This window comes from Columba livia, chromosome 2 (assembly GCF_036013475.1).
Source record: "Columba livia isolate bColLiv1 breed racing homer chromosome 2, bColLiv1.pat.W.v2, whole genome shotgun sequence".
Lineage (NCBI taxonomy): Eukaryota > Metazoa > Chordata > Aves > Columbiformes > Columbidae > Columba > Columba livia.
The window spans coordinates 112,100,294-112,121,052 of NC_088603.1; the positions used below are offsets into that span (position 1 = coordinate 112,100,294).

A 20,759-nucleotide genomic window follows, 5' to 3' on the forward strand; every position below is an offset into this window, starting at 1 on the left:
GAGAATTATAAATGTATCTTTTTATCCTATCATTTACAATTTATTCCATGAGCAGTGAAATACCAGCTATGTGATGTTATTGGGCTTCCACAAACTGTTTAATGAAATGTAGGAAACATAAGATAATAGTGAAATTCGATGTTAGTTAAAAAAAAAAAGGTTTTGATATTCTGTTCAAAGTTTTGCAGTTCTCTGAAACAACAGGCTCAATTACTTGCATATTCAAAGAAAGGAGAAAAAAAAATAATATCTGCCAGCTCGCTTTCTTAGAATAAGCCTGAATTTGGAGAAATGTATGTGGTAAAAGCTCTTCTAAAAATAAATAAATTAATTAAAAATAAATCATATACTTCTAACAGCTTCCAGTTCTGAATTCACGCAATGTATTAGTACTTAGTTTTTCCCTGAACCTTTACAGCACCCTGTTTTCCCTTGTTGAAGAATATGAACAAATAGGTTCTGAGCACCCATGATGTATCATCACTGGCTTCAGTGTTCATACCAGCGGGCTCAGGCCGGGTTCTCTTCTGCTCCTTTTCCTCTACTGAGGGCCAGATGCTCGAGAAGCACAGTGATCAAACAGCAGGACAAACCAGGAGCCCACAGAAAAAAAGACAGCAACATGAAAGCAGAGACTTCCTCGTTCGTTCACTTCTGTATGGTTTTTGCTTTTTAAGCAAGGGGCACAGAAGGAAAGGGCCGATACTGTTTCCCCACAAGGGAAATGGCTGTTGTATGGTGGGAGGTCCATTCCACCTCTGCGTTCCTTGCGTTCCTACCTAACTGCAAAGAATTGCTGGCTTTGAAGCCTTGCAAGAGAGCATCTCCAGCCTCCTTGGCAATTAGGACTTGTGGGAGGATTTACAGATAGAGTTTTTGGAGAACTTGCTTTAGATCTACTAAGCCCCTAAATGTGAAGCGAGATTGTGCAGAGGCTTACTTACCACCAGGTCAGATGTAGATTTATTACTAATACATACTGCAAAAGGTGTATCCCAGGCATCTGCATGGGAGACTTGCTAACTTTCAAAGGACTGCACCTAGTTTGGAGGTAGGGATGCTTCTCTACAACTCAGCTGGCAAAGTTGCTTCCTTCTAACATGAAAAAGCAACAGATTTTCACATTGCAAATGTCACAGCAGTGATGCAGGCAATTGCCAAGGACAGTCTCAGCCTAAGAAGTTGAAGGTGGGTGGTTAGAGGCAACTGAAAACTCTTACTAACAGTACTGCTGATCACTAACCACAGGAAAGGCTACTGGCCCTTCTTTCAATAAACCCAGTCCTCTTCCATCTCTTCATGTGCTTTTCAGATTTTAAAAATCAGGTTTTCCACAGGTGCCTCTTCTTGAGTAGTTGTTACCTTGGCTGCCTTGTTCATGACTTTCTCATTTGACCCAGCACAGATTCTCAGGAAAGAATGGAAGAGACTGCGGCTGCTTCAGGGGAGAAAAGCAGATAGCAGTAAGGAAACAAAAGGACATTTATGTGGCATGGGGTGGGAATTGAGAAAGAGCAAAGTAACAGTTAAAAATCAGGAAAATCTAGTTTTTCCTACTCCCCATCACCACTGATCCCTCATCTATCAATACAGTCACATTTGCATTTCCTAATTCCCGAAATTTCAGAAAATTCAGACTGTTGTGGCTACAGCTGAGGGGGGATAAGAAGTCACTGATCTCCTTTTTATGTTGTGACCTCTTTCCTTGTATCAGAGAGCACAACTGTATATGTCACTTCCTAGCAAAGTTGCATCAACATTATGTCATTTTTTAGAAAACTACCAGATTTAAACTAACTAAAATCATGTTGGTAGAACTGCAAAGCTATAGGAAAAAACCCCTCCATTTGAAGAAATGGTGATGAGAAAATGGAAGATGGAGGAGAAATAACAGGGCATGCCGAGGAAAATAAAAAATATTTATCTGACAGCTATCCAGTTTTCTGAGATCTCTAAACGGTACACAACAGCCATGTCCATCTCTAACAGTGAACAGTCCCATCCTGATAGAAGCTCTGCTCTAAGGATTTGTCTGGCATCCCAGACTGAGGGGATGATTTTGTTCCTGGTAATAAACTTCATCACATTCATCTCCAAATTAAGAAGGAAGACTTTCTGGTGCCCAAGGTTGCGACAGACTATTATTGTCAAAACATTAGGGCAATAATAACAACCTGGAATGGAAAATTCAGAAGATCTGTTAAGGATTAATGCATAATAAAGGGCACTGACGCAGGCTGGAAGAATTTGTCCATCTTTCGTCAGGGTGGGAGCTCAGAGCAAGGACCACACAGAGTCTAGAGCCAGGCCAAGCATAAGAACTACTTACCTATGAGGATGAGGAGGATAAGATAGGAGAATACAGCAGGGACAAGAATGATGGGGTGGATGGAGGAGAGGCTGATTAGGAAAGGCTGGTCCCACAGAGCCACATTAAGACTATATATGTAGTTGCTATGTCTCCTTGAAAATAAAGTTGTTGAATGCTGTTTTACTTTGCTTCACTTTATGAAGTCAGGTATAAAAGTGCTGCAACAGCATGTGTGTTCAACAGCTAAAATTCACAGTGCTCTGGAAATGAAGAGAATTTGGTACAGAATCCCTAGCAGTGCTCCCTAAATGCTGTATTAACTTGGATTTTTCAGCTAACAACATTATTAAATGTTTCTCCTACAGTAATATCTTAGGCAGTCAGCATAACAAAGTAAGTATAACCAATACCTATACAAGCAAGTCTCCCAAAGTCAGCAGAGACTGCTCCTTTATACTGGCTATCAATTGAGGTCAGAAGGCTATGAACGATTCTAGCAGTGATGTCAAAAACAAAGTCAGTTGAGGTCAGCTTTACCTCACGTATTTCTTTTTCTCCTGGGGACTGTTTGTCCCTTTCCCTTCTGACTGAGAATACATGACCTGCTTTGTGAGGAAGAGATCATGTGTTCCAAATCTCTCAGAATAGCACAGTGGCCAAAGTAAATGCATTACATTTTTCCAGACATGTATGATATCAGTGGCTTCACTTTTTTCACGTATGAAATTTACATGAAAAATAACAACAAAACAATAATGCTTATTTGCAGCTTCCAAATTAAATCATGCAAGAACCAAAGATACAGGATGTGAAGCTGTTGCCAGAGAAGGGTTGATTGTTAAGTGTTCATCATACATAGCACTGCCCTTGAAACAGAAGCAGTAGTTATTTTAAGTAACCATAAGCAATACTCATGTGCAATTCGAAGGAGATCGGATATAAAGAGATAAAGATTAGAGTACAGCAATACAGCTTTCATTATACAATGTAATCCAGTGTGTCTGATATAACTGGATGTGACACAAATGTAAATAGCAACAGGTTTGGAAGTGCGGGGTTTTCCAAGATGAAGTCTATCATACTTTCAAAAGCAACTTTAATTTCAAAAACAATGTTTCAACCCACGTTTTTCAAAAAGAACCCTCCACACATTTGCTAAAAGTATCATACATGTTAAGTAATTAGTCATGTTACACAAGATCAAACAGAAATACTATTTAAGAAAGAACAGAATATTTAATCTTGCAAATAAATGTGCCCAACAAACAAACAGATCCCAGTCACTTGAAGATGCAGAAGCATTTTACGGCAAAACGGGACATTTGTGACAAAAACGTTTTGAAGTTTAACATAACACTTACATAGAATGCTTGCTTCAGAACAATGACAGATCCATCATGCAGTGACTTAGCACTCCATTTCCTTACTGAACATATTCATAAGTAATTTGCATTATATCCAAGGAAGATGTTTCACTTTTAGAAATCAATGATTTTATTAATAGCTTCACTTGAAGAAATTAATGTGACCAAAAAAAAGCCAAACAAACCTACTCATTCAACTAACACTTAGAATATTCAGATTCAAAGGAAATATCTATGCTTTGCTAAACTCCCTATTCTTAAAAATACTTATGCAAGTGCCTGAAAGGAAGCATGTGACTAATGCTAACTGATTCCAAGACGACTGCTTTTTGTAATATGACCACACAGTAGAATGAGCAATGAGAACCTGGCCCATGAATTTTGGGAGACGCTGCTATAAAACGCCTTTATTTTCCACACTTTTAAGAGAGCGAAAGCTAGGATGAGGCCTTGACTACCATAGTTATTTCCCAAAACGTAGGAATGAATTTATGTCCAGTAACACTTTTTCTTTCTTTCAGAAGTTGTTTGCTGGAGACAGCGAACTACTACGATATTTTTCTCTTTATTCTGATTTATGGGAAAGCAATCCCACCAAGTGTTTTCAAGAATGTCTCAATGTTCCTCCTTCTTCCTTTCTGCTCTTACACTTGTTTTCTCCTTATATCCCTAAAAATGCTTCATTTCGTTAATATGTACACGATCCTATCAACCATTTAGTAAGCTGAAACAACAACAACAAAAAAAGATTGTAAATAATATTACCTTCTTTAGAAATTAATTCAAGTATACGATAATGTTAAAAGATAGCCTACATTTAGAAAGGCATTCTACCCACACTAATCGCACAAATCTTTAAGATTATGTTAATGACAACTATAAACACAACACAGTTGAGGACTTAGTGAACGCTTCAGCTTGTTTGAAGGGATATTCGGGAAACTGCATCCCTCAAATGGCAGTGACGAACCCCTACCCCAGCAGTACATCACATCATACTCCAGCCACGCTAAAGCCTATGAGGGCAGCTCCTCCTTCCCCTTCTCGGACCAAGTAAACACATGTGAATTTAAACCAAAAGAATAAGAGGGATGGGAAATTCTTAAAAGCAGGTAGTGGCCTGAGCTGATTCAGCAGAGACTGGTGCCAGTTCCAGCTGATGCCTCCTGAGCGGTGTTGGTTCCACCTGGGCAGCTCACAGCACCCTCAGCACCGCAACAGACCTCAGAGCCCACCCAGTAACAGCAGAGCACCAGTGTAAAGGAGTTTTACTGAGGCAAAAAACAGCGACAAGTTGCAGGCTGGCTCACAGGCAGAAGGTGGCACTGACACACCAAGTCCCCTCCAGTGCAGGATTAAATGGACCAAACCACCAGCAGCTTGAAGGTTTCAAGTCACCTGTTCAACTTTTCCTTACAAAAATGAGGAACACTCAAGAGTGTCAGTAACAAGTGCAAGACAATTTAAGCAGCAGACAATTTTTCCACTGCAATGAAAGTATGTCTGGCCTCCAAGACTCCAGACTCAAACCCTAATCTATTCTTTCACGCCTATATGGTGGGGGTCTGAGCTTGTTCTCAGTTATGAGACTGGTCATCTCGCCTTCTTCCCAACTGCTCCGCTATTTTAATCACACTGCGCTTGAAATGAAGCGTGCCGGTCTCTCCACTATGAACCGCAGTTGGCTACTGGTGCAGCCCCAGTATTACCCGTGGCAGCTGACAGCACACATACACACACAACAGCAAGCAGAGGCCACTGTCAAGGGCTCAGTCTTTCAGAAAGCCACCAATTCATTCCTTATCTTGGTGCAAAGGAGGGAAACCAAGGGGAGAGGCGAGATGGACTGAGAATCCCAGCAAACCTTTCACTGCCACACAGGCACAGCCAGGTGCTGGGAGAACTGACAGCTTTGTAATCCCATCCATCAACACCAGGCCTCAAACCAGCAGTCAAATTACAGTGACAGCTGGCAAGAGCCAATACGCCTTTAACTATAAAGCTTTAGCCCAATGCTGAAAAATGTCTTAAGAAAAATTAGTAACTTCAAAACATAATGAAGATGATGACATACTTAAGGCTCATTCTGTTTTTCAGATATGCAAGTTTTACCATTGGCCTGTAAGATTAACCATGAAGCAACGCTTGCCTGTGTACAAAAAAACCCCACGACTGACACTGGAGATCAAACCTTGCTCTCATTCAAGAGTCCCATAAGCCCAGCCAGTGCTGTGAAGCCGTGGCAGACTCAGAGCTCCAACCAGTCTGCAAACACTCCTCCTTAGTTAAGTAATTCATCGCCCAGTTCAATTTGTAAAACTTACTGTTGATTTCTAAATTAAAAATCAATTCTGTATAATGTGATTTAGGAACCTGACAGAACAGGAGCATGATAAACTCTACCACTCTAACAGGATTACATGAGTATGATTTATGGGAAGGAGTCTAAAAATGTAAAACACTTTTGCTTTTTTGTTATTTTATTAACTGCTTAGTGTATTTATGGTCCTGCAAAAGCAAATACATTTTTTATTTTTTATCCTAAATTTAAAAATGTCTGGAAGATAAATTGCACCTCCTATTTCATTTTAAGATTAAAAATATATTCTGTTAGAATATCATTAGTGATCAATGCAACTACTGTTTTATATTCAGGCTTTGAAACAAATAATGAGGCGACATAAATGCTATTCCAGTGCCAAATTTGACTACTAGAGAGCTGAAAACAATAAAATATAATGCTGAATGAGACCTGCCGATTTGCCCATGTAAATTTTGATAACTTTGATTCTTCAGTGCCTCTTTTCTTTCTTTTCTTTGCCTTCTTCCTGCAGTCTGAAATTCTGAAGGCTGGATGCACTTCAATGACCTTTCTCCATGAAGCCCACCTTGACACAAATCATTTTTTTTTCTGTTTGAAATGCCACACTAAGTCTTCTGGCATTTCCATGAGTGGGAAACTCGTAACATAAAATACCACGGAGTTAGTGGTGCGTTATTTACAGGCTTGTTCTTTGTTTGCTCAGTGTTTGGGAGACAGATTTATTCTGTGGTGCAACACTGGGCTCTCCCAAGCTGCAAGCACTGCTCCACGCCCGGGGCTGCGGCGCCTCAGTCCCCTGCAGCACCCACACTTCAAAAGGACCGTTTTGCATCTGTTTGACCCAAAGTAATTAAATTTCCCAAGCCTAAGCCGTGGCCCACCTGGAGATACCTGGTTGAGGAGTTTTAATGTTATTTTTGTCCGCCTTTCCCACACCACGCCGAAGGGCCCTGCTGCCGAAATCTTTCAGGTTCAGCTTTTATGTGGAGAGCGGCTTTACCGAGGTTACCTGCCCGACGAGGCGGGCGGCTGGGGAAGCGGCTGGGGAAGCAGCTCGGGCGGCACCTGGCGCCTCCCCCATCGGCCACCCCTCCGTATTTACCCAGACAAGGGTCCCGCGACTCAACCCCGGCTCCACCCCGGGGAGACAGGGTGACCGGTGGCTGCCCTCGGCCGAGCCGCAGCCCACGCCTCACCCCGGGACAGCGCAGGGCAGCGCACCGTGGGGCCGACGACTCCGCTCTCCTCCACCATGTTGGCTCGGTGCGCAGCGGCGCGGATGAGGGGGCGGCTGCCGCCAGCCCGGCTCCACGGAGGCCGCCTGGCTCCTCCCCGTGGACTCCGACTCGGGCGCGGGGTCCTGCCCCGGCCGGGAGGCGCGGCGAGCCTGGCCGCGGCGCATGGGCCGGCCGCGGGGGCGGGAGGAAGCGCGCCGCGGAGGAGGGGCCGCGGTGCCCGCCGGAGAGCCCGGCCGTAGGGGCGGGGAATCTCCTCCTCCTCCCGCAGCGAGGCTCCGGCTCCCCGCACGCACCGGAGCGCCCGGCTCCCTCCTCCTGCTCCTCGTCCCTCCTCCCTTCCACTCCTCCCCCCCTTCCCTCCGCGGGTCGCCGCGGCTCCGGGAGGAGCGGGGGGGGCCCTGCTTCCTTCCCTCCCCCCCTCCTTCTCCCACCCTCCACGCCGAGAAGAAGCAGGTGAGGACCCGGCCTCGTCCCCGCTCCCGAGCCCCGCAGGAGAGGCGGCCGCGATGGCGGCGGCGCCCGCCGAGGCGCTAGGCCCCGGCCGTCCGCCCCCGGCCTCTCCCCGCTGGGCAGCTCCGCCGCTGCGCCCCGGGGAATGGGGAACGTCCCTCACCCCGGCCCCTTCCTCTACAGAAAGTTTCTCAGCAACTTTCTTCTGGGCCCGAGCCCCCGCCCGCGGGGCCGAGGGGTCGGGCGGTGGCGGGCGGGAGCCGCGGCGTTGCGCGCCGCCCGGGGTTGGGCTGGCTGCGGGTACGGGTGGAGGGGAAATAAGTTTGTGAGGGGAGGCCGCTCGCCTCGCCGCCGGGCTCCGTCCGCGGACCCTTCCCGCCCGGCAGCCGCGGTCCCGGGGCGCTGCGGGGCGGTAGCTCGTTCCCCGGTGGTGGCGTTTACCGCCCGGGCTGGTGCTCGGCTCCCGGGCTCAGGCACCGCTCGGCGGAGCCGGAGGATGTAAAAGGACAAAATTCAGGAAATCGACTTGCGAGTCGCCCGTAGCTTGGCCTGCGCGGAATTTTTTATTTTAATTTTTTTTTTCTTGATGTTCTGGTTTGTGTCCCTGCATCGAGTCGACATGCGAGTGCTTTAAATTTCTGAGTCATTAATTTAAATGTTCAGTCATCACACTTCATCAAGCCTCCTCGTCTTCCTTACAATTAAAAAGAAACGTATTGGTTCCACGCAGGGCCGCGTTCCTGCGGAGGCTGCGCCTAACTTTCTGCGCTGTGTGGACCTGCAGGTTCGCTGTGTGTAAAGTTGCTCGCACATCCCTCAGGCCAGGGGCCAGCGTGTCTTCTCCATTATACAGTATTACAAATATACGGGTTTATCGCACTAATTTCAGAATGATGTGTTCCAGATGACTGGTGTGGGTACGGGCCACTTTGCATTGGGAAAAGTAGGTTATAAGTATTTCTGAACCTCTTGGTTGTTAAGGTGTAGTCAGGCATACCTGCTGGATCTAACTCTAAGCAGAGGCTGGTCGTTAAAACATAGGTGTTTGGATTTGCTTAAACTGGCAGAATGATCCAAAACCTGTTTCAAGTGTGTCTTTCTCTTAATAACTCGTGGACAGCTGAATGAAATTTCAGGCAAATTTTGCAAGCAAAACTGAGTGAGGGAAGCAAGATACGAAAGTTTACCTCAGGGTCTTTTTCTTTCATTTTTGGAAAGTAAGCCCTTGAAGAGAGATTTGTCATAAAATTGCCTTGTTGGTTACACTTGCAGTATCTCTGTGAGTATGTAATACAGTTTTGCCATAACTATGTGTTTCTTCCCGCTTCACAGATGTAAGAACTGTTATTTTCCAAATACCAAAGCCTTGCACTTCCACTTGTGTTTCTGATGCATATCTGTAAATTTAGCTATAGGAGGTTCCTGCTGAACATGGGCATAGAGCTGAGACTGTGCGTGTGTTTTGCACAGCCGGAGTGGTGGGGGTAAGTTTGGGACAAGGCAGCATCTATGATGGGAACAGAAAGAGCAGTGCTGGCACTGTGCTGAATTTCAAAGAAAAATATCCAGCAACACGAGGTGTGTGAAAGGGTGATGATAGTTGGTAGCAGCAATTGCCAGTAATTATTGCACAGGTTTCATTAGCTTTATTTCCTGAGGAGGTGCAGCTCAAATGCAACTGCAGTATATGTGTGCTGGCTGTCCCTGTAGTAACTCTTCTGGCTTTTAGCTGATTTCAAACAAATTTGGCAGCAGAGGTCTCCCAGGTGACCAGTTTCTACAAAATTTGTGAAAGTAAGGGAGCCACATAAAAGAGAGCCCTTAACCTGCACACCAGAGAGTTTACATGAACACTTATCCCAAGCTGGAAATTGATGCGAGAAATGGGGCCTCCCTGGTTTTGCTGCTCACAGAGCTACTGGTCAGGTTTTCAGTAACTTTTTAGTATCTGGACCCAAGTACCACTCTTTTGAAATCTGAACAGCTTCATTTGGATTGAGAGCAGTGAGCCCAAGGTAGCTTTAATCTGTATTTTGTATTATAAATATAGATTTCCAGGGGAATATTTATTGCCTAACAACAGTTTTTTGGCTATGAAACAAACAAATGAAATTGAAAGTGTATTTAAATTGCTACATTATTTGCCATCACTAGAAAAATACTTAATTTGGTGTGATGCATACTGTGTAACAGAATTATTGACAAACTGCAGTTCACAATTTAGGTTTTTTATCAATATTTATGTAGCAGAGCAGAGAGCTACATTTCTGCACCAAAGGAATATTCTTTTTTTTTGAGCTTTGCATACTTCCTACAGCTCCTGAAGAATGAAATCGGCCCTCTGTTTGCTCCAATAAATGGTGACCGTCATGTGACAGTGATGTGAAAGTCTGCGGTGTGGCACATGTCACTTTATGTGGTCAAAGTTTACTTTATGAACAAGGTAGCTTCATGGTTTTAATTTCTATATGTGCTGTCTGCGGACAAAAGCTGTATGTTTTCAATAGATAATTCCTTGTGTTCAAACCATTAGTGAAAAGAAATACGTTCTTTCATCCGTATTCCCTACTTGGATCCAATTGTTTTGCCTTGTACTTTGCTCGCAGTTTGAGTAAGCTACCTTGGTGTTCATTTAAAAATTGGTGTCAGTATTAACACAAAGGCTACTTCAGGAATGCGTCTTTGTTCTGCCGTGTCGCATCAAGCAGCCTTTTTCAGATGGGTCACCTTCCATGCATACACACACAGCCTGTGCTTTCTCTGAAGCCCTCATGAAAGGTTTCAGGCTTATAGTCCTGGGAGTTCCCTGCTAGTTGATGGAACAGATTGATTAGTGAGGGAGAAATGTAGTTTCTCAAACTACTGTAGCAGAATTATTTAGTTTTTGTCCTGGAGGAACCACTGCCGAATACAAGTACATAGCTCATTTTTGGTATTTATTTCATTTTTGTTCTCCTTGAGAGTGCCAGTAAGATGCTGGTTCATAGTGATGGATTTTATGATGTGGCAGCCACCTATTTTCTTTTTTTTAACACAAACTGTTTTATGGTTGCCATATAGTAACTTCTTTTAATCACTACAGTTCCTGGCTGTATTCAAACCAATGACTTAGAGCTGTAGGGTTCCAAATGGTATTATCAATTGCCAGGTTTTGAAGGCAAACCTGGACAAATTCCCATGCGTATGCTGAATTTAGTAGGGAAAAAAGTCATATTGGAAAGATACTGTCAACTAAGTGTAGGGCGAGTTTAATTTTAGGTTTTAAGAGGTCATTCTTACTGCCATTTCTGCCTATTGGGGGATTTATCCTTAATGGTGGCAATGTGTCAAAGCAGAAACTGGCACCAAAGGAAGTTACTGGAACAAGGAGGGATGCACCCTTAGGTAAAGTTAACATGCGTGGCTGATTGCAGGAATAGAGATCAAGATAATAGTAGCGTTAACGTTAGAAATTGAGTAAGTAAACATTATTACTTATGCATGAGTTATGTTCCCTTTAGATTTAAACACGTTCTTCAAAGACGTAAGGCAGAACTGGAAATAGGATGGGAAATAACTCTTTCTGTTGTCACTTTGGGTAGGCACCAGGTTTCATGCCGTGTCCCAAAAGTCAGTGAATCAAAGTCGTGCTCAACTCAAATGAGCCCTGGAGCTGAGGGTCTCCTCGGGGGCGCTGCTAGCCCTGGCTTGTAGCCACACAGCCCAGCAGGACACTACTGCAGGGATTGTCCCTAAAAGGATCCAAGGCCCCATTGACTGTTGTGGCCAAGACTGGGGTTTTGTTTCGATTTTTCTTGATTGTAGTGTTGGGTAATGTTACAGGGTATGGTTGGAGAGTGCTGGGGAAGTAATGACCACTAAAACCTCAGACTGGCATTGTCTGTCTTTCAGCTTCTTCAGATGTTGCACAGGGAATTAGGTAACTTTTTTTGCTAACCTGGCTGTATTTTAGCTTTGTGGTTTGGGAAGGCAAATGCTATTATAATTGAATGATCTGAGACTCTAACTATCTATATAGACTACATCTGTATCTTAGATGTTTATGTAAATTTTTAATTCTGATGGTGCTACTAAACTTCAGATCATTTGTCTTTCAAAGTGGTACTTCAGGGGGATGAAAAACTTCTATGGCTTAAGATAGATGTTCCTGTGGCTTTCTTCATACCAGAAGCCTCGAGAAGTCTGGGAAAAATAAATGATTCTTTGGAAGTGTTGAGCCATCCTTTCAGATTTTTAGGATCAGCTAGACAAGGTTTACAAAATTGAAAAACTTAGTTTACTTCCATTGACAGTGAAGTTGAGTAAACACACCCAGGTAAGTGAATCTTTGCAGATCAGGGCCTTTGACTTTGTCTCGGGGGAACTTTCAAGAGCACTTTGTGGCATTGATGAGACATTTAAAGTCAGTTTTCATATTGTAAGACTTTGCTTCAGTGGGGTTAATTTCCTTTGTTTGCACATGCCCAGAGCACCTTCTAATCTTGAAAAACCGAGACAGTAATAGCATAAATGCAGTCAGGTCTTGGGTACACTCACCAGGACTGATGGCCCTGTAGCAAAAGAAGGGTCAGAGTGGAGGATGGTTTTCACGTTCAGACCTGTTCAAAATGTTTGCCCGTAGTTGCAGCAGATTTTTTGGTGGTGCACATAAAGTTCAGCTTCAGGAAGAAAAAATACAGTATCTGGGCAAAAGGTTTTGAAATTTTCAACCACATTTAATGCCCTGATGACTGTAAGAAAAAGGCAGGGCTTGTGTGAGGTATTTAAAGCGTAATTAAAGGGTACCATGAATCTCTTGCGTATTGCAGTTGTATGGTATTATAACTGTTCTGGCAGTCAGCCAGGAAAAGAAGACTTAAGACAAATTAATAGTGAACAATCCAATTTTAATAAGTTATCATGTATGGTTAGATAACAAAATTAATATTTATGCTTTAAGTGTAACAGAGGAAAAACAGGTCTGAGTTGTTAGTTGTATCTTCTTGCTTTTCAATAACATTTTATTGGAAACTTAAACAGTGACTGACACTTGTAACCAGAGGAGAAGCCAAAAGAACCCCTCCAAAGTTGCTCTTCCTTTCCACGTTCTTCCTGTTTCTGGTTGGTTTTTAGCAGCTTAACTTGTTCAACACAAACAGTCTGTTTTGTCAGCAACAGTACCCCAAAGTCCAGAAGCTAAAAGGCTGTGTCAAGGATTGCCCGACCAAAGGCATTCTTGGTTCTTAGGCTCCCTTCCTGAGCATCCAGTGCCGCCCGGCGTCTCAGACTGTGGGGACCAGTGGTGAACCTCTGATCTGACTTGGAGATATTTGGTCCAGGTGGACTTCTGGTCTGATTCATAAGGGCTGACCTTTCAGTAGGCGTAACTTAATGAACATACGCCTCAAAGAGGACAAGCGCTGTTAAGGCTTTGGTCAAAGCATGCACCACTGTAAAATTAATATAGAGTTAATGTATAGAAAATACTATGGTTTTCAATATATACATTTATCTGAAACTAGCATTCATTTGTCAAACTGTGGGAAAGAGAGCCTTAACAAAGAGCTGCAGCTGAGTAGGTAAATTTGAATATAAATACAAAAGTTCTGTATTACATTGTAAAGTGCTTAAAAGAAATCAATCAGTTTAGTAGTAAATCTTCCAAGTTTTTTGTTTTTTTTTTTTCTCAGTTCTCTTTATCTCTTTTCTTTGCCTTGATTCTGATGCTGTTTTTCTGAATGTCTGCAGTTTGAGATAAAAGCCATACCTTACTGATTTCCAAACCAAGGTCTTCAGAAGTATATTAACAGGTAAAATTTGTAGTGTTTCAGTTAAAAGTTTTACAATGTTAGTCTGTGAGAAACAGAGAATTAAATGTGACATGTAAGTCTGAAATTTGTGTAAAATAGTCATCTCCAGACATCTTAAAAATTAAAAATCTACACCAAACCTAATAGCAAACTTCACATTTAAAAAATCTGTAAAGATGTGGCGTTTATATTCATGTGAGGACTAAGCAGGGGTGAGATGAAATGGGAAGAAGGCTTAGGGTGATAAAAGCTAGTGTTTTGTGTCTCCTTTCCCATAAATTCTTAAGCTGAAAACAGAATGTAGCAGTGGAATATTTTAGTACTTCTGCTGTTTTTGTTGATACGTAGTATTTAGTATTTGTGACTAGCTGTGATTCCAGTAGGTCAGTTGAAGTATTCCACGTTTCCTTAGACATGCAAACTTATATTGGTGCTGTGATGAAGCTATAAACATGTAATAGTGCATCTTAGGCACTTGTGGATAATTTCTCTTAACAGAAGATCTTGCAATACTGCAGTGACAAGTGAACCTGAAAATATGGATTTTTTTCTTAATGCAAATTTATGCAAGGCTTAGATAAGATACATAGGGCAAAAACCGTTCTCTGCTTTTTGTGATGACTAGTCCAGGTGAGTTGTGTATCATTCTTGTGAGAAAGCTGTCCTGTACTGCAGGGAGATGGAAGACTTGTTGTTTTCTTGTTTGTTTTTTTTAATCCTGAATCTTAGCCGTGCTTCTCTTTGCATGTGTTCATTGAGTAAAGCCTACTGAGACAACAGCTGTCATGAATCAGATCAGAAGTCCATCTAGGCAAATATTTCTTTTTTTATTCTTCCTCCACACACACACACACACACACTCAATTCAGGAAAGATTCTTAATGTCTCAAGAGGTTTTAGAATATCTTGAAATGTAAGTTTGCTTCTTGCTTTCTGAGGTGTGCGATATTTGGGGTTTTTGCCAAAGTAAATTGGTTTTGTTTTTTGGGTTTCCCCCCGCCATAAGTTCTAAGTAAAAGGTGCATTAGTAAAATGACAGAGTCCTGAAAACAAAGAGAGGGAGGAGTTTGTTTAACTGATACCCATGTTAAATATTTGTTTAAAGGCTTATTAAAGGTTATAACAGTATTGGCTAGACCAGCTCATCTGTACCTAACTTAAAAACGTGCATTGGATAGAGAAGATTAGTATACTAGTCCCATTGTGGACAGCCGTGTTTAATTCTGTTTTTGTAGTAAAGTTAAGCTCTCTATTCGGGAACACTTTAGAGCATAGAGCAAAATACTGTTCCTTCTGAAAACAATTACACATGAAGGAAAGAGAAGGGAAATCCAGGAAAATTTCTGTTACTACTAGTCAGTTGGGGGAATTTTCTTGAGTAAAATTCCTTTTTTTCAGCAGTCACACTTTTTTAAGCCTGAAAAGTAAGTATTGTGTTAATATTCTGTAGAGGGTGAAGTTATTTTTTTTGCGTGTGTGTTTTGGTTTGGTTTTGGTTTTTTTTTTTAGTTGTACAAAATTCTCAGCTGACTTGTATATGGCTGTAGAGGCTAAGATGCAGTAGTAATACAGATACTTTTTTTTTTTTTTACTTTCAAGTACAGTTCTGTACTATATTTTAAGTACAGTTATACACTTAAAATAAAACACAATTCATAAATCATAGTAGTCAAGGTTATTTAAAGTGATAAGCTTTCAAAATAGCTGGCTGAATAATTATATATATTATGTAATTTGCTAAAGATATCAATCTGTTTCATTTTAGGAAATATTTCTTAGCTTAAATGCTGTAGAAACCTGTAGAACTGATTGATTCAGGCTATTGTGATGTATGTAAAATGAGGCTAAGTGACAGTTTTTAGATGAAAAATTATTTCCCTGGAAACATTTGATTTGTTCATACAAAATAGGTGTATTTAAATATTCTGGAATTAATTTCCATTGATTATTAAATCCATGGCTCTCTCTTCCTCCCCATCACCCTTCTTAGCTTAGGTCTGACATACCTTCAGAATAGTATCTAAATTTGGGTCATACCTGGTAAAACCATAGCCAAGTTAATACAAAGTGACTGACATTAACAACCAAGACACCTTGATTTTATATGGTTATTTTGAATGATTATTTTAACATAGTTTTAAACTTGTTCTTCTTCATTCTTTTCTCAAAGAAAGAGGTTGTTTTACTGGTCAGTAAAATACATTTGGTTTAACTATATATTGGTTTTGCAGGTCTGTTGTATTTTACTTTTACTCTCACACAAATATTTATAAGTAAACATTGTTTACTGCATTATATGTAGTATAGTATAGCCAGGCAACCAGGTAATTTAGGTGATGGAATAAAATCGTAATCAGGCTGACAGAGTAACCTGCCAAAACTTTTGAGCCAGTGGATTGATCACAGTGTAAGACATTATTGAGGAATCCTTAACAGTGTTGTCAGAGAATTGAAAAATTCGTAAGTGTTTTTGCTGCATGAAAACCATGCCATGAAACTGCTGCTTCTCTTAAAGTATTTCCTGGGCTTGAGGGATTGTTACTTTTTCCCTCTCAGTTCCTCTGAAACTGAAAAGATGAGGCAGATGCATTAGATAGTGCAGTTTTACAGTCAGAATATTTGAATGGGATTATATTACCTTTTTAAAAACATTTCCATGTAGAACAACTTTTCACATGGTTTAAACTGAAATGGAAATAGACTTTTTAAATTTTTTTAAATCAAATCAATTGTATACTTTTTTTTTGCTAATTAGGAAGTGGAAAATCTGAACCTATTTTTATTCACAAATATTTTAGCGCTGCTGTTCTGTGATCTGATCCTTTTTCACACTGAAGTCAAGTGCAAAATTCCACTTGACTTCAGGGAGAGCGGAATTAGTTTTACACAAAAGGACCAAATTGTCTTCTGGGATAAGCAGAGGCAACTCTATTGAAGTAGACTTCATTAGAGTATAAAATGAAGACAAAGAAGTATTGCCTGCCTTTACAAGCAATGAAATTGGAGCTGTTCACTCGAATAGCTAGCTTAATTTAGCAGTTGAATCAAAGACTCTTTCCTTTTTCTAATTAGATTGTACAGTTATACTAATTCACTGCATTGAACAGTGAATAAGACATCACATACTTTTGACTACAAATATTCTACATAAGCTAGAGTCTGTTTCTGAACTCTTTTGCCCATGTGGCATAAAATTGTCACAAGAAAATTCAAACACTTTATAAACTGTTAGCAAATGTTTGAGCAGTTTATCCTTAAGTTGCTGAAAGGGATCCATGTATCGTTTAACAGGCTTTATATGACAAGTTGTTTAGGATTTGGGGGTCTTGTTTGTAGTCTTGCTGAGGTGGGAAGAAGGTAATTCATTTACACCACAAGTTGGATTGGATGTCATCCCAAGTATTTGTTGGTGGTATGTGGAATAATCCCAGTGACTTCCACAGTGGACAGTGGCATCTTTTTTAGTGCTTTACAGAATGGTATCTGTATTGTGTACACAAACAATTAAAAATAGTATTTGAAAAATGAACTCAAATATAGTGATAACTTATGTAGTGGTTTGCTGTGCTACTTGTAAAATGTACCCTTTATCACTACCAAGCTTTTGTTTCGGTGCTTCCAATACCTGTTGGGGTAACGAATTAATTCAGCAGTCTCTGTGATTATTTTGACCTGAGCACTGTGTGGCTTTCTTGTACTTTACCTTTTAAGTTTTACTGAGGGGAGGGGAGCTGGAACATTGTAATCTCCTTAGAACAATTTGAGAATGAATCCTTAAATGCTGCTCTGCGTTTCTTTATTACATGTGAAATAAAATCCCCTCCCTGGCAAGGATGCAGGTCCACAGAGCTCTTAGCTGTTTGGTGTACATGTATCTGAAAAAAAGAAATCCATAAATAGCTACTGCTGCAATATTTAGCTGGTGTTAAGGGGTTAAGTAGTAAACTGAAATTATCTGAAACACTTGAGGTGCTAAATGTACAAAACAAGACACAAGAATTTTTTAAGATTGCTCATAGTTAGGAAGTTTATTGAACCACCAGCATCTTCCCAGAAACATCCTGTACTTTTGTTGTCTTCAGCTAGCTTCATCTATTCACGGTCTCAACTGCCTTTTGGATTTTAGAAACTCTTGCTGCAACTTCTTTGTGACTAAGGCACATTGTCGGTTGGTCCCGTCCTCCCCATGCCAGCCAACTGTCCCCTTAATGCAGCAATTCACTTGGATGAATAGTGCTCATACTTTAAGGAGACAATTGCCTACCACAGAGAGTGCCAAGTTGATTTAACTTTGCACAAGTGTGAAAGAGTTTTTAAATGGATGCTGTCAATTAGTGTTGGCCCAGGGCTTCGGCTGCCTGAAAATTCTTATAATTTGATTGTATGTCCAAATTTGTTTAAAGTATTTTAGTCAACCACTTGGCTGCAGAGAGCGTTAATACCCTAGAAACTGTTGTGGGACGATCGTCCTTGGTCTGTCAGAACTACAGCAGACGTGTCCTGGCCAAATGTGAAACACGGCTTTTAAAATGGACTCTTTTTTTTGGCAGTACATCACTAAACTGGTGAAAGAATGAGGGATTCATGTTGTAATCTACTCTTCCAGTTCAGTTTAATGCCACAGAGTGTGTTTGAAGCACTTAGGTATATAACACAGTGTAAAACCACAACTGTAACCTGCCATTACTGTAAGACTTACAGAGTGGAGCTACCATTTAGCCAAACCAGCTGCTGGATTATCCACTCCCTGGAAATGTTTAGAACTAGACAGAGTTTAGGAAAACTGCATTTCTGCTTTGCTGACCAAAATTTTTTTATGTGCTCTTAGTTTTAGTGGAGGTTGAAAGGGTGTTTGCCCTGTAGGTGCACCATCACTTGAATGTAGAGGGTTTGGTGCTGTGCATTCTTTCTTCCCCAATAATTGTAAGCACGGGGTGTTTCTTAGCGTTGTTTTGGGTCTGATGTGTCTTCACTGCACTCCTGGAGAGAAGAGAGAAGGTGAAAAAAGTTAAGGAAAACACATGTGGAGAAGATGCTCTCTGAAATTCTTAATGTGTCTGTTTCAGGGAGGCCAGGAAATTTGAGAAAAGGAGCCTCTTCTGTCTGTCAAGAGCCTGACAAAATATGGGAATTATACTAGATGTGTGGAAAGGATGCTATTAACAAAATTCTAGTTTAAAGGAGAGAAAAATTCTTACAGGTATGATGGTTGGACGGTATGCCTGGTAAACTTGTATTTTCCAAAGAGCAGTGAGTGTATTTGGGGGTGGGGAGGAGGGTGTTTTCCTTGCCTCTCTGAGATCATTAGGCAATTACAGCTGCAACAACATTGCTACTAGTTCAGACACATTTGTGGAGAAAAAAGAATCATTGTTATTTCAGTGCCTGGCTCGAATAAGTAGTTTGTTAAGCAGTGCCCTGAGATTGTTAGTTGTTTTAAGGACATCCCAATTAGTAGATATGCAACTATTAATGAGTTAGTGTATTTTATACATCAGAAAAAAAATTGATGGAAAAAGACAAAGAGCAAGAGCTAGAATAACTCCCAAGTATGAAGGACTAGAAGTTGTTTGGGACATAGCTGTTCATCAGCATAGCCTGGATTTTTGAAGGAGAAATCATGCTTAACCACCTTCTGTGATGAGATGACTGGCTGAGTGGATGAGAGCAGAGCAGTGAATATTGTTTATCTCGACCTTAGTAGGGCTTTCAGCACAGCCTCCATGGCGTCCTCATAGACAAACTGATGAAGTACGTGCCAGGTCGGTGAACAGTGAGAGCACCTGGTAAATGGCTGAAATGCTGGGCTGCAAGGGTTGTCATCAGTGGCACAAAGTCCAGCTGGAGGCCTGTTGCTAATATTGTACACCAGGGCTGTAAACCAAGGCCGGTTCTGTTCAACACCTTTCTTACTGACCTGGGTTGGCACACAGAGATGCACCCTCAGCATGTTTGCAGAGGATACAAAACTGTGAGGAGTGGCTGATAGACCAGAGGGTTATGCTGCCATCCAGAAGTACCTCAACAGACCGGAGGAGTTGTTTGATGGAAACCTGATGAAGCTCAGTAAAAGGAAATGCCAAGTCCTGCTCCTGGGGGAAGGAACATACTATATGGTATATGGTATATTACAACCAACTGGAAAGCAGCTTCAAAGAAAAGAACCTGAGGGTCCTGGTGGAAAAGATGTACATGAGGCAGCAATGTGTGACAAAGAAGGCCAGAGATGTCCTGGATGCATTAGGAAAAGAGTTACCAGCAGGTCAAGGAGATTATCCTTTTCCCCTACTCAGCACTAGTGAGACCACACCTGGAGTGCTGTGTCTGCTTCTGGGCTCTTGGTACAAGAGAGACATGGACATACTGGAGAGAGTCCAACAGAAGGTCACTAAGATAACTCAGGGTCTGGAGTATCTCTCCTATGAGGAAGGGCTGAGAGTGCTGGGACTGCTCAGCCTAGGGATGAGAAGGCTCAGGGGGATTTTATGTGTATAAATACCTGATGGGGTGGAATAAAGAGGACAGAGCCAGGCTCCATTCAGTAGTGCCCACTGACAGGACGAGAGGCAGTGGACACAAATTGTAATACAGGAAATTCCATTCAAATATAAGAAAAAACTGTGAGGTTTTTTTATTGTAAGGGTGATGGGCATGCTGGAACAGGTGGTCCAAAAATGTTATGGAGTCTCCATCCTTGGCGATAACTCAAACCCAACTGGACACAGCCCTGAGCAACTTGCTGTTATTGACATGGCTTTGAGCAGGGGCGCTGGAGTAGGCATCCTCCAGAAGTCCCTTCCAACTTCAGCTGTTCTGAGATTTTCATGAAAGGATTTAAGCGGGCCATGACAATAAGTGTGGTAGTTGAAATGAAACAAAACACAGGTATTGAAAGGCAGAATATTTTTGTTTATTTGTTTTTGAATCTGGTTTTGTTTGTTTCTGCCAGCTTTCTTATGGCAGTTTGGGAAGAGGGGAGATAACTCTGCAACTGTGTTGTTCTCTTGGGTATCTTAGCCTTGTGTTATTAAGATGAAGTCTGTATGTGGCTTTGTCTGCTGTGTCTTCTCCCCGCTTACATGGTAATGGTGGTGAGGACATGGTTAACTGCTTCCTGGAAGAATGAGAAGTACCAGAGGCTTTTAAATCAAGGAAATGTTTTAATCTCGTATTTGGAAAGGTGTTTTTTCAACATCTGCCGTAGAGTATTTTTTTGTTCTTCTTAATGTTTTAAAAACTTAGGATGTGAATGGTATGTTCGTGCCAACAGTCTCTTTACCAATT

At 41.6% G+C, this 20,759-nt stretch overlaps 1 protein-coding gene across 2 annotated transcripts in view; it reads left to right on the top strand.

Moving 5' to 3' along the window:
• Positions 1-7,417: 7,417 nt before the first annotated feature.
• The window catches only part of YES1 (YES proto-oncogene 1, Src family tyrosine kinase), a 51,067-nt gene continuing 37,725 nt past the window's right edge, over positions 7,418-20,759 (top strand). The window contains exons 1-2 of one of the 2 annotated variants that reach the window (XM_065053275.1): positions 7,503-7,689; positions 18,542-18,675. The gene's annotated coding sequence lies outside the window, so the exon portion shown is untranslated. Of the gene's footprint in view, positions 7,690-18,541; positions 18,676-20,759 lie in introns of both variants that reach the window. The other variant, XM_065053274.1, reaches the window with a different exon arrangement.